At 43.2% G+C, this 14928-nt stretch overlaps 1 protein-coding gene across 5 annotated transcripts in view; it reads left to right on the forward strand.

Annotated features, from left to right (window-relative positions):
- LOC138751440 (glucocorticoid-induced transcript 1 protein-like) overlaps positions 1-14928 on the forward strand; it is a 296823-nt gene that overhangs the window by 124071 nt on the left and 157824 nt on the right. The window lies entirely within an intron of this gene.

Genomic DNA, 14928 nt, shown 5'->3' on the forward strand with positions numbered 1-14928 from the left:
ATTCTTGAATTGCTCAGTCCTGGAGTTCCTGTGATGTTTTGATATTTAAATTGAATTTTGCAGATAACAAAGTGTGGCACCAAGAGAATCCGAATTAGAATATATTGTCATGAGCATGTCACAAAATTTGTTGCTTTGTGGCAGAATTAAAGGTGCAAATATTGTTATAAATTATGTTAAAAAATAAACAAATTATTACAAAAGGAGATAGTGAGCGTCTGTAGCTCAATGTCCATTCAAAATTCAGATGGCAAAGGGGAAGAAGCTGTTTTTGTGCCATTGAGTGTTCGTCTTCAGCCTCCTGTACCTCCTTCCTGATGGTAGCAGTGTGAAGGGGCATTGCCTGGGTAATGGGGATCTATGAGGAAAGAATCTTTATACACTACCTCTTATAGATGTCCTCGATGGAGTGAAGATTGATGCCCATGATGGCAACTCTCTGTAGTCTTTTCCTTTCTTGTGAGTTGACGCCTCCTTACCAGACAGTGATGCAACCAGTCAGAATAATCTCCACGGTAAATATGTAGAAGCTTGCAAGAGTCTTTGGTGTCATACCAAATCTCCTCAAACTCCTCGCGAAGTATAGCCGCTGGCAAGCCTTCTTCATGGTTGCATTGACATGCAGGCCCCAGGACCGATCTTCAGAGATGTTGCCACCCAGGAATTTGAGGTTCTGAACCCTTTCTGCTGCTGAATGGTTCATGTTCTGATTTCCCCTTCCTGAAGTCCACAATCAGTTCCTTAATTTTTCTAACATTGAGTGCTAGGTTGTTGTTGTGACATCACTTACTCACTGATCCATCTCACATCTGTTCAATTCCTCATTGCCATCTATGATTCTGCCAATTACTGTGGTGTCATCAGCAAATTTGTAGATGGCATTTGAATTGTGCCGAGCCACATAGTTATGGGTGTAGAGAGATTAGTGCAGTGGGATAAGCATGTATCCATGATATGCGGCTGTGTTGATTATCAGTGAGGAGGAGACTTTATTTCCGATTCGTACTGATTGTGGTCTTCTAATGAGGATGTCATGGATCTAGTTGCAGACTGCGGTGGAGAGGTCCAGGTTTTGCAGCTTGTTGCTGGAGGATAAGATCATGTTTAAAGCTGAACGGTAGTCAATGAATAGTCCGATGCATGAAGTTCATTTTCTTGGCAGGCAGAATCCAAATCAGGATTGATTGTGATGAACAAGTCGTGAAATTCAGTGTTTTGTGGCAGCATCAGAGTGCAAACATTCATATTACAACCATCTTATGACAATTTTATAAAAAATAAAATAAGAGTAACAAAAAGCAAGACAGTGCCTTTAGTTCATTGATTATTCAGGAATCTGATGGCAGTGGGGAAGAAGCTGACCTTGTGTTGCTGAGTGCTCATCTTCAGGCTCCTGTACCTTTTCCCCAATGGTAGCAGAGTGAAGAGGGCATGGCCTGGGTGGTGGGGGCCTTTGAGGATAGAGGCTGCTTTTTTCCAGACACCGCCAGATGTATATGTCCTCGATCGAGTGAAGACTGGTGCCTGTGATATTACAGGCTGAGTTAACAACTCAGTTTATTTTTGTCCTGAGAGTTGGCGCCGCCATTCCAGGCAGTGATGCAATCAGCCAGAATGCTCTCCTCGGTACACCTGTAGAAATTTACAAGAGTCTTCGATGACATTCCGAATCTCCACAAACATCTCACAAAGTATAGCTGCTAGCAAACCTTCTTTGTGATTCCATCAATGTAGAGGCTCCAGGACATATCACTGGGGATGTGGACACCCAGGAATTTGAAGTTATTGACCCTCTCCACTACTGAGCCCTCAATGAAGACTGGGTTGTATTCCCCTGACTTCCCTCTGAAGTCCACAATAATCTCCTTTGTTTTGCTGATGTTGAGCTCAAGCTTGTTGGTGTTACACCATTCAATGAGCTGATCTAACTCCCTCCTGTACGTTTCCTCATTGCCATTTGTGATTCTACCGTCAACTGTGCTGTCATTGGCAAACTTGTAGATAGCTTTGGAATTGTGCCTGGATGCACAGTTCTGAGTATATAACAAGTAGAGCAGTGGGTTAAGCATGGATCCTTGGGGTGCCTAGGATTGATGATCAGTGAGGAGGAGAGACTGTTTCCAATTCATACTGACTATGGTCTTCCAATGAGAAAAATCAAGGATTCAATTGCAGAGTGGGGTTCAGAAGCCTAGAGTTTGCAGCTTCTTGATCAGCACTGGGGGAAATAATGGTATTGAAAGCTGATTTGTAGTCTATGAAGGGCAGCCATATGTCTTAATTGTTGTTTTCAAGGCGATCCAGAGCTGAATGGAGAGCCAGCGATATTGCATCTGCCGCGGAGTGATTGTGACAATTGGCAAATTGCAGTGGGTCCAGATCTTTACTTAGGTACGTGTTAATTCTGTGGAGTATATGCAGGTTCAAGTAATTTTTAAAAAACTTTAAATGTTGGAAGTCTGAAATAAAAATAAAATACTGTAAGTGCTCAGCATGTCTGGTGACATCCATGGAAGGAGAAACAGTTAATGTTTCAAGTTGAAAACTGTTCATTGTGGCCCCAGTTCTGGCAAAGGGTCTTTGACTTGAAACATTAATTCTGTTTATTTTTCCCTAGGTGCTGCCTGATCTGTTGAGTGTTTCCAGCACTTTATAAACAGTGATGGAAACTTTTGAAAGAGGTTATCATTCTGCACAATCATGAAAGCTTCATGCGGTGAAGCAAGCAGTTACATTAATAGAACAATTTAGGAAAAATCAAATACATCCTCCTTTTTAGATTTCTTGGTTCAACTACATTTGAAATACTCTTTCTAAGTTCTCTTAAAACTTGAATGGAGCAACCTGAGGAGAGCTGTCAAAATTATTACTTGCTCAAAGCACCTTTATTGCAAGCTTTAAAGAGGCCGAATGATTTTTTTTTCATAACTTTCAATGACGTGACGAAGTTACATAAATAATGCCATGCCCTTTGATTATTTCTGTTTGACAGATTTAAGATGGGTCAGATGCCATAATTGCATTACTTAACCTCTAATTTATTTCCACTTTTAAGTGATAATTTTTCCAGGTAGTATGCATCTGGAATCTTGTTGGATTTGTGTGAGGATCTTCAAGAGTAATTGAAAAGTAAAGAACTGCAGATGCTATGAAATATCAATAAAACGGACTGTTTGAAACTCTCCAAAGGTCAGATCACCTTGGTGGGAAGAACAGTTAATATAATACAGTACCTGGCAAAAGGTAGACTAGGAGTGTCTCCTTTCTGTTGTCCATAATCTGCCCAGTGGGAAGTATTCAAGGGAAAAACAGCAAAAGTTCAGAGGCAACATGTCCCTGTAAGGATGAAAGCAAATTGTATCAAGTACAGGATATCAAGGGTTGGATCGAGAGAGACATGGATTTAGAGAACTTCTTTCTTTCTTTGGCTTGGCTTCTCGGACGAAGATTTATGGAGGGGTAACATCCACATCAGCTGCAGGCTCGTTTGTGGCTGACAAGTCCGATGCGGGACAGGCGGACTCGGTTGCAAGGGAAAATTGGTGGGTTGGGGTTGGATGTTGGGTTTTTCCTCCTTTGTCTTTTGTCAGTGAAGTGGTCTTCTTCCAAGGAGGTTGTTGCCCGCCGAACTGTGAGGCGTCAAGATGCACGGTTTGAGGCGAGATCAGCCCACTGGCGGGGGTCAATATGGCAGGCACCAAGAGCTTTCTTTAGGCAGTCCTTGTACCTCTTCTCTGGTGCACCTCTGTCACGGTGGCCAGTGGAGAGCTCGCCATAGAACACGATCTTGGGAAGGCGATGGTCCTCCATTCTGGAGACGTGACCTACCCAACACAGTTGGATCTTCAGCCACGTGGATTCGCTCCAATGAATGTTGAGCAGAGACAATGCTGATGGAAGCGTTCTAGGAGCCGTAGGTGAATTTAGAGAACTAATGAGCAGTGAATAGGGGGTAGGGACTAAGAACCTATCAACAGTAGAAAAAATGTAGGTAAGTCCTGATAAAGGAAATTAGAAGGCAAATGGGGATCATGAAGTACCATTGACAGACTGGATTAACATTGACCCAAGTGATTTTTATAAGTATATTAAGGACAAAAGAATAACCAGCAAAAGAGTAGGACCATTAGGGACATAAATATTTATCAACAATATTCACAAAAGAAACAGACTTCGTAATCGGACGATTCAGTGAAGGGGAAAATCTACTTCAAGCTTCCATAAATAGAGGAAGTATTCACTGCCTTAATGAGTTTAAAGATGGAGCCCCAGGCCTAAATCTAATTTACCATAAGCTTCTATGGGAGGCAAGAGAGGAGACTGCTGAGGCTCTGGCTGAGAATTTAAAATCTCTGCTGGCTGAACATAAGGTACAAAAAGACTAATGGATGGCAAATGTGGTTTCCCTTTGAAGAGAAGCAGAATGTCCTCCTTCTTGGTAATTACAGACCTTTTGACCTAACATCAGTAGTAGGTGAGCTATCAGACCAATTCCTCAGGGACAGGACAGGCTAGAACTAATTTGATCTCCAGCATGGCCTTGTCAATAACACATCCTGTCTGAATAAACTGGTTGAAATTTTTGAAGAGATAATAAATGTTGTAGTTGGATTTATAAGAACTTAAGTACAGCCTTTGACTAGGTCCTACATGGCGACTTCAGGGGTTTCTACGAGGCTCTAAAGGCTGTGTACGGCCCCTCACCCCAAGTCCAAAGCCCGCTGCGCAGCTCAGACGGCAAAGTCCTCCTCAGCGACAAGATCTCCATCCTCAGCCGATGGTCAGAACACTTCCAATCTCTTTTCAGTGCCAACCACTCAGTCCAAGATTCCGCCCTGCTCCAGCTCCCTCAACAGCCCCTAAGGCTAGAGCTGGATGAGGTTCCCACCCTGGATGAGACATATAAGGCAATCGAACAACTGAAAAGTGGCAAAGCAGCAGGTATGGATCGAATCCCCCCAGAAGTCTGGAAGGCTGGCGGCAAAACTCTGCATGCCAAACTGCATGAGTTTTTCAAGCTTTGTTGGGACCAAGGTAAACTGCCTCAGGATCTTCGTGATGCCACCATCATCACCCTGTACAAAAACAAAGGCGAGAAATCAGACTGCTCAAACTACAGGGGAATCACGTTGCTCTCCATTGCAGGCAAAATCTTCGCTAGGATTCTACTAAATAGAATAATACCTAGTGTCGCCGAGAATATTCTCCCAGAATCACAGTGCGGCTTTCGCGCAAACAGAGGAACTACTGGCATGGTCCTTGCCCTCAGACAGCTCCAAGAAAAGTGCAGAGAACAAAACAAAGGACTCTACATCACCTTTGTTGACCTCACCAAAGCCTTCGACACCGTGAGCAGGAAAGGGCTTTGGCAAATACTAGAGCGCATTGGATGTCCCCCAAAGTTCCTCAACATGATTATCCAACTGCACGAAAACCAACAAGGTCGGGTCAGATACAGCAATGAGCTCTCTGAACCCTTCTCCATTAACAATGGCGTGAAGCAAGGCTGTGTTCTCGCACCAACCCTCTTTTCAATCTTCTTCAGCATGATGCTGAACCAAGCCATGAAAGACCCCAACAATGAAGACGCTGTTTACATCCGGTACCGCACGGATGGCAGTCTCTTCAATCTGAGGCGCCTGCAAGCTCACACCAAGACACAAGAGAAACTTGTCCGTGAACTACTCTTTGCAGACGATGCCGCTTTAGTTGCCCATTCAGAGCCAGCTCTTCAGCGCTTGACGTCCTGCTTTGCGGAAACTGCCAAAATGTTTGGCCTGGAAGTCAGCCTGAAGAAAACTGAGGTCCTCCATCAGCCAGCTCCCCACCATGATTACCAGCCCCCCCCACATCTCCATCGGGCACACAAAACTCAAAACGGTCAACCAGTTTACCTATCTCGGCTGCACCATTTCATCAGATGCAAGGATCGACAATGAGATAGACAACAGACTCGCCAAGGCAAATAGCGCCTTTGGAAGACTACACAAAAGAGTCTGGAAAAACAACCAACTGAAAAACCTCACAAAGATAAGCGTATACAGAGCCGTTGTCATACCCACACTCCTGTTCGGCTCCGAATCATGGGTCCTCTACCGGCACCACCTACGGCTCCTAGAACGCTTCCACCAGCGTTGTCTCCGCTCCATCCTCAACATCCATTGGAGCGCTTACATCCCTAACGTCGAAGTACTCGAGATGGCAGAGGTCGACAGCATCGAGTCCACGTCTCCAGAATGGAGGACCATCGCCTTCCCAAGATCGTGTTATATGGCGAGCTCTCCACTGGCCACCGTGACAGAGGTGCACCAAAGAAAAGGTACAAGGACTGCCTAAAGAAATCTCTTGGTGCCTGCCACATTGACCACCGCCAGTGGGCTGATAACGCCTCAAACCGTGCATCTTGGCGCCTCACAGTTTGGCGGGCAGCAACCTCCTTTGAAGAAGACCGCAGAGCCCACCTCACTGACAAAAGGCAAAGGAGGAAAAACCCAACACCCAACCCCAACCAACCAATTTTCCCCTGCAACCGCTGCAATCGTGTCTGCCTGTCCCGCATCGGACTTGTCAGCCACAAACGAGCCTGCAGCTGACGTGGACTTTTTACCCCCTCCATAAATCTTCGTCCGCGAAGCCAAGCCAAAGAAAAAACATGGGAGACCATTCCAAAAGATTAGGCCCTATGCAATTACATGATGTTGTATTTGAAATTGGCTTGGTGATTGAATTAAATATGAATGAGTAGCTAGAATCTTCCAATGACTGAATGCAGGCACCCACAGACAATCAGGCAGCGTCTTGTGTAGAAAGGACCTTGCATCAGGATTGGCTGCTTCTGCCACAGTCTGGTTTTGTTATGTATGTTCCTTGGCAGTATTATGGGTTGCTGCTCTTTCTTCTTGTATTGGGCATCATTGAGACAATGCAGGAGGTCAATGATCAAGGGATCTGTTTGGTAATGTGAAAGAATTAAAGTGGCGTGGAAAGGAAGCAAGCCAGTGGACTAACTGAACAGAGGTGTTTTGCAAAGTAATTATCTAATCTGCATTTGATTTCTCCTGTGGAAAGGAGACCATGGCCAGATCAGCAATGACCTCTTTGAATGGAGGAGCAGGCATGAAGGCAAAATAGCCCTCTCCTGCTCCTATTTCCTAGGTTCTTGTGAGTCTATGATGTGAGCTTCCAGTGTACATTAGATGCGAAGAAAGAAGTGTAAATAAATTGTCATTTCAACTGGAAGGCCTTTTTGGGTCCCTGGATGGTGAGAATATGGGAGGTAGAGGGCCGGTGTATTCCCTGTGGTTGGAAGGGAAAATGCCATGAGAAGGGTTGGATGGTGGAAGTACAAGTGTGAGGCAGAGCCATGAAGGGAACTATCCCTTTAGATTGCTGAAAGGGTAAGTATTTCAGGTGCTATGTCTCGCAGTGGCTGGTGTTAGGAGAGAACTAGGCAAAAACAACCCAAGAAAAGCTGCTGGACCAGATAACATTCCCAGCAGAGTCCTCAGGAGTTGTGCAGCTCAGCTAGCAGATGCTCTCACTGATCATCTTTAACATCTGTCTGAGTAGCACTGTGGTCCCTACCTGCTTCAAAGGTGCCACCATTGTCCCTATGCTAAAGAAGTAATCTGCATCCTGCCTCAATAATTACCGCCCTGTCGCACTCACATTCATTGTCATGAAGTGCTTTGAGAGGCTTGTCATGGGGCACATCAAGCACCTGCTGCCCCCCCCCCCCCTCACTGGACCCCCTGCAGTTCACATATAGTTCCAACTACTACACTATCGCCACTGCCCTTCATCTAGCCCTCACCCACCTGGAAAATAAAGACTCGTATGTTCGAATGCTGTTCGACTTCAGTTTGGCATTCAATACAATACAATACCACCTCAGTACCTGATGGGTCTTCTGGGTCTAAACGCCTCCCTCTGCAATTGGATTTGCAACTTCTTGATGGGGAGACCTCAGGCAGTCCAGATCGGAAACAGCACCTCCAAGACCATCACACTGAGCACGGCTCCCCCACACCCCCAGGACTGCATGTTTAGTCCACTGCTGTTCAGTCTGCTGACCCACAACACAGCTCAAACTACATCATAAAGTTTACTGATGACACGACTGTGGTGCGCCTTATCAGCAAGATTGAGAAGGCAACATATAGAGACAAAGTGCAGACACTAACAACCTGGTGCAGAGCAAACCACCTGTATCTAAATGTTAAAAAAAACAAAAGAGATGTTTGTCGACTTTAGGAGGGCCTGGGGAGATCACACTCCCCTGACCATTGATGGCTCTACCGTTGAGGTCGAGTATCAAGTTCCTTGGTGTGCGCCTGGTGGAGAACTTCACCTGGTTCCTTAACACCAGCTCCATAGCCAAGAAAGCCAAGCAGTGCCTGTGAAGGCTGAGGAAAGTTCATCTCCTTCCTACCCTCCATCCTCACTAAATTCTACTTGTACTACCCAAACCATAAACTACTCTGGAAATGCAAAAAAGATCTATCTGTGCAAATGAAATTCCACCTTTTTTTCTTGTACTAATTCCAGCTGAATATTTATTGATCTATAATTTCATATTTATCTATTTTTCTCTCTTGGCATACTGTATTGTGTTAATTTGCAGTGTTGGATTAAGGTATTGTGGGGCCTGTAGCATTTATTTTAAAGGGACCCTAAATAGTGCTGGCTGGCGCGGTGGGGGGAAGTCTAATGGCAGTGCACAAAGTGCCACCTGGCACATGCACAATGTGGGGGATGGGTGATGTGGAAATCCCGCCCCCCACCCCCCCCCCCCCCCCCCCACCCTACCCCGTGAGAGTTTCTGACGCGAACCTTGCATGTTAATTTTGGTAAGTTTAAAATAGTCTTAATTATTCATAACAAAATTATCTTTCTCAAATCACTATATATTCAGTGATTACCAATGGCGAATCTAGGGAACATGGTGCCTATGGCAAGCACTGAAATTACACACCTCCCTGTTAAAACTAACTTACACATTTTTCACTTACACTGAAATTATACCCTCACTGAAATTTCCCCACCCCTATTTTTTTTAAAATAAAGCTTACTTGGGACAGCAGTTGACTCAATGTGGGATCAATGGGCATCTTCATTACCCATAACCACCCCCACTCATCTGGAACTGCTCTGCATTTCCCATTGCTATCTGCAGATGTAAATGAATAAAACTAGCCAGCTGACTGAGGGGCTGAGGTGAGGATTATTTTTTGTTCCGCTAAGGTGCGTTTTGCTTACATTTTTGTTTCATCTTTGTGCAGCGGCTATGAGATACCAATTAAAAGTGATAATTGGCTAAAATTTAAGTTATTAACACAGATTGTCAGTGTGGTGTCTCATAGCCACTGCACAAAGATGAAAATGAGAAAAGTTTCTCCTAATACATAGTACTTAAACACGGGGGCTCTTTTTTTGCTACTACGTTTATCTGGACCTGGTCATTTGATAAATACTGTTGTAGTTGGTGTATAGTTATTTGCAGCAAGTAAGAACTTTGGTGCATTGTATTTGCATGTAGATGATAATAAACTATCATTTTTTTTAAAGGAATTGAGTTGCAGCTGCATCTTTTAAAGGTGCAAAGATCACATAGTGTTGCTTTATAAATATGAATGTTCAGCGATGGTGATTCTCATGGTCCACATGGATTTGTGTTTGAATGCTGCAGGATGGCTGTCATTTTTTACTGAACTAGAGAGTAAAGCATTTGACCGCAGAGGAGCTGATCAATGGTGGTGATGGAGATATGATTCTCCACTGGGGAACATTCCCACTGGGGAAGCATGAAAAGCAAGTGATCTCTTCTGACTTGATGGGATTTTATTCTTCCCTACAATACGCCTGGGAATTAAATTGTCCTTGGCACTTGAGTTTTGCACTTCTATGAAGTCACCTTAATTTTTGAAGTGTTAGTGATTTGTAAACATGTTGCAAATGTTTACTCAGGATATAAGACCTGTTTTTGAAATGATCTCATTTTATTCCCACAACGTATCAAGCACAAAGAAAGTGAGAGAGAAAACAGAATTAGGAATGGATTATTTTTGTTGCTTGTTTATTTTCATGGTATAGTTCTACTTGGGGATATCATTGCACAGTTAATTAAATGTTACTCAGATTAGGTCATGCTCCTGCATGCAAGAAGAAATGGACATTCTTCTTTTAAACTCCATTGCTCTAAGGCTCAACCCAAGTTTTCTTTCTGGATCATAAAGTCTAGAAATAACAGGGGGTGGTGAAGGAAGGGAGACTCTGTCCTCCTTTACAAAGGAGAACGAATCAGGATGTACTGACAATAACCACACCAGCAGTGCGAGTATAAGACAGCTTTAATAAACTAATATGTACACTAAGAGGTCTTGTCTCTCTGCAAGATGAACCTGGAAGGCTAGACTGTATCTCTGGACTGCTTTATATACAAGGTCACCAGGATGACCACACAGGAGATATGTAATGAAGATGGTTAATAAAAGAGCCAGAAGTGACATGAGGGGAAAACTGGTTTGCAGAGCAAGTGATAGTAGTGGAGGCAGGTTCAATGGTGGGGGAGGGGAGCTACCCAATTAACACCTTTAGGCTGTTGGGTCTCAACTCCTCCTTCTCCCATTCTTCATACTATGTAGTCTTTAAAAGGCCCTTTTATAGAGGGGAAAAAAGACAAATATAAAGACAGAGATTCTCCGTCTTTACATCGCTGCACTTACCTCCATAAAAGTTTTGAAGGCGGATGGACTGCTGGAATACGCTCCAACTCCAACTTCCAGTAGTCACTCCACCTCCTCCATAAAATGAATGCCATTGAATGCAGCTCCAAAGGAGAGGGCTGATGACATCGTGATGACGCTGTCCGTCTGCGGCCCAGGAGTGCGAATTAAAAAAAAAACCCATATGGTTAATAGAGGCTATTATATTGTGCAAGAGATCTGTCTGAGTCCTAAGACTACTTGCACAGATCTCCACTAGCGCTCTTACCTGCTCTTTAGTCGCCATGGTTGAGTATAGGCCACTTTCCCTTCTCGGCACACAAATTTGTCATCTCTGTGGCAGGTGGCTCTACTGCACCACTCGCACTACTTCCCTCAGCTCTGGAAGCCGCTCCCGACTCAGCTGAGCATAAGGGGAGCATGGGATCTGCCTTATAAGTTGTCAGCATAAAAGGTAAAATCACCTTTTTTAAAACCTGAGACAGCTATAATGAATGGTTTTAGCATAAAAAGGCCTTTTAATTCAGATGTTTACCTGCCTTTTGCTTATAGTTTGAAGAAGGGCTCAGGCCCAAAATGTCATTAATATATCTTTACCTCCTATGGATGTTGCAAGACTGGCTGAAATCCTCCAGATTTAATGGGAGCTGGAGAAGAAAATGAAAAGAGAGAATTTGCAGCTGTTGGGGTAAGGGCCAGTAACGTCTGATTGCTCTTATGAGAGCCAGTAAAGAATTGATGGACCAATGACCTGCTTTCATACTGTAACCATTCGGTGGCTGATATTAATGTTTTGATAGCCCTCTGTACTGTCCACAACTCCACCACTCTTTGTATCATCTGCTAACTTTCTAACCCATCCACCTACATTTTTATCCAAGTCATTTGTGTATAGCCCAAACAACAAAGATCCCAATATACCACTAACACCATGGATAATAGGCCTCCAGCCCAAATAACACCCTTCCATCATGCAGACCTCTCAAAATGCAACACCTCACATTTTTCTCTGAATTAAATTCCTTTAACCATTCCTCTGCCTATCTGCCTAATCCATTAAGATCCTGTTGCAATATTTGGCAGCCATTTTCACTATCTGTGATGCCAGATACTTCAATGTCACTTCCAAACTTCTGCCATGTTCATTTTCATCTAAATTATGGATGTAGATGACAAACAGCAATGGGGCCAGCACTGAACTCTGGCACATCACTAATCACGGCCCTTCAATCTGGAAATACAAACTTGAACCATTGCCCTATGCCAGTGGTTCTCAACCTTTTTCTTTCCACTCACATATTACCTTAAGCAATCCCTTACTAATCACAGAGCTTTAATGGCATAAGCATTACTTAAAATGATATGTGAATGGAAAGAAAAAGGTTAAGAACCACTGTCCTATGCTTTCTACAAATTTTCTATCCTGTTTATGTCTCTGTGTTATTTGGGACACAGATTTAAAGTGCTAGGGAGAAATTTAAAGGTCATCTGAGTACTGAGTTTATCCACAGAGGGTGATTAACAATTTGGAATGAACTGCCAGGAAGTGGTGGCTACTGAAGGAGCTAGTGGTCTGAAGTGCATTATTTGCAGCTACATTGACTTTTCTGCACTTAGAACAGGGATATGTCTGCCTCTAACTTTTTGCAACTTGTCATGGAGGTGAACTATCCACAAAGAGGACTATTACCTACACCTTTATCCACCCTGAATTTCTGAGAACCCACGGCCACGATTGGACTTTTCAGAGGAGCAGTGCTTCTGCACCTCCTTCAGTCCTGACTGAGCATGGTCCATTCCCTCACCCATGATTGAAACATCCATCCTTGAAAAGGCAGCATTCACTTGTGGCTGGAAGTAAAAAAAAACAATGCTGGAGAAACTCAACAAGTCAAACAGTGCACTTTATATAGCAAATACCATCTAACCAATGTTGCAGGCTTGAGCCTTTCATCAAGATACGAGGAAAATGTAGATAGATTATAAATGATCAAAGTAGAGTGAAAATATTTTTTTTTGAGGTGTTGATCCCAAATTTGCAGTTCTGTTGTTAAGTTCAGGTAACTATTTTGAGTTAAATATCACAACATAATTGAATTCACTCTGCAGTGTTTGCGTGGGGAAAAGCTAAAATCTGATATTTTGGACAATCGAATAAAGGTAATCACAGAGGCATGAGAGAGGAGCTGGCCAAAGTTGATTGGAAGAGGACCTTAGTAGGGAAGCCGGTGGAGCAGCAATGGTAAGAGGTTCTGGAATAATTCAAATGACCAGGATCATTTCATCCCAAAGAAGAAGACGCATTCTCAAGGGTGGAGAGGCAACCATGGCTGACAAAGGAAGTCAAAAACAGCAAAAGAGAGGGCAAGCAGCTTTACATAAATTAGTGGGAAGCTAAAGGATTGGATAGCCTTTCAAAAGCAAGAGAAGGCAACAAAAAAACCAATGGCCAATAACATAAACAGGACACCAAAAGTTTTTTCAGATATATAAAGTAACAGAGAGGCAAGAATGGATATATAATGGCTAAGCATTATGCTGGAAATAGGGAACAAAGAAATGGCAGATAAACTGAATAGGTATTTTGAGCCAGTCTTCACTCTGGGAGACATTAGCGATGTGCCAGAAATTTGAGTAAGGGCAGAAATGAGTGCAGTTGCTTTAACTAAGGAGAAGTTGATTAAGAATCCAAAGGGGCTGAAGGTTCACCTGCACCAGATGGAATACACCCAGGGGATTTGAAAGAGGAAGCTGTAGAGATTATGAATGCATTAATAGTGATTTTTGAGTAATCACTGGAATTGGGAATGGTAACAGAGGACTGGAAAATTGCAAATTTCACTCCACTTTTTACGAAAAGAGAGAGAGAGGGGGGCAAATGACAGGAAGTTATAGGCTGTTTTGCAAGATTCTAGAGTCCATTATTTAGGATGAGGCCTTGGAACAATTGAGCATAAGATAAAATATGCTGGAGTCATCATGGTTTCCTTCAGGGTAGATTTTATGTGTCAAATCTTTGGGGTTCTTTGAGGAAATAGGAGCAGGACAGACAAAGGAGATTTAGTGGATATTTACTTAGATATTCAGAAGACCTTTGACAAGGTGCTGCACATAGACTGCTAAACAGACGAGGAATCCATGGAGTGTGGGAAAGATAATAGATTGAATGGAAGATTGGCTGACTGGTGGAAGGCAAAGAGTGGGAATAAAGGCAGCCTTTACTGGCTGGGTGCCAATGACTGGTGGTGTTCCATAGGGGTCAGTGTTGGGTCCGCTATTCACACCATATTGACATGATTTGGATAATGACATTGGTTTTGTGGACAAGTTTGTGGATGATATGAAGATAGATCGAGGAGCAAGTAAGGTGTCTGCAAAGAGACTTTGATTGGTTGGGCAAAGAAGTGGCAGATGGAATACCCTATAGGAAAGTGTTTGACAGAAGGAATAAATGGTGAGAGAAATCAGAAAGCAGAAGTCCAAATGGACTTGGAAATCCTGGTGCAGGATTCCCTAAAGATTAACATGTAGGTTCCATTGTTTGTATGGAAGGCAAATGCAATGTTAGCATTCATTTTGAGAGGACGAGAATATAAAGGCAAAGGTGTAATTATGAAGCTTTGTAAGACATTAGTCAGACTGCTTTTGGAGTATTGTGAGCAGTTTATGGCCCAAGATCTATGGAGGGGCTTGCTGTAATTGAAGAAGACCGAGAGGAGGTTTACAAGAATGATCCTGAGAATAAGAGGCTTAATGTATTAGGAATGTTTGATGGGCTAGTACTCACTGTAATTTAGAAGGATGAGGATGAATTTCATCTAAAATTACCAAATAGTGAAAGGGCTGGATAGAGTGGATGAGGAGAAGATGTTTCCAGGAGAGTCTAGTCCTTGAGGGTACAGTCTCAGAATAAAAAGACATTCCTTTAGAACTGAGATGAAGGGAAATTTCTTCAAGCAGAGGGTGTGAATTGGTGGAATTCATTGCCACAGATGGCTGTGCAGGCAAAGTCATTGTGTATGTTTAAAGCAGAAGTTCACAGGTTCTTGATTAGTACGGGTGTTGAAGGTTATGGGGAGAGAACAGGAGAATGGGGTTCAAAGGGAAAATACATCAGCCATGATTTAAATAGCAGAGCAGTCTTGATGGGCTAAATGGCCACATTTTGCTCCAAAATCTATGGTCTTATAGTCTTAAGAAACTG

This window comes from Narcine bancroftii, chromosome 1, assembly GCF_036971445.1.
Source record: "Narcine bancroftii isolate sNarBan1 chromosome 1, sNarBan1.hap1, whole genome shotgun sequence".
Lineage (NCBI taxonomy): Eukaryota > Metazoa > Chordata > Chondrichthyes > Torpediniformes > Narcinidae > Narcine > Narcine bancroftii.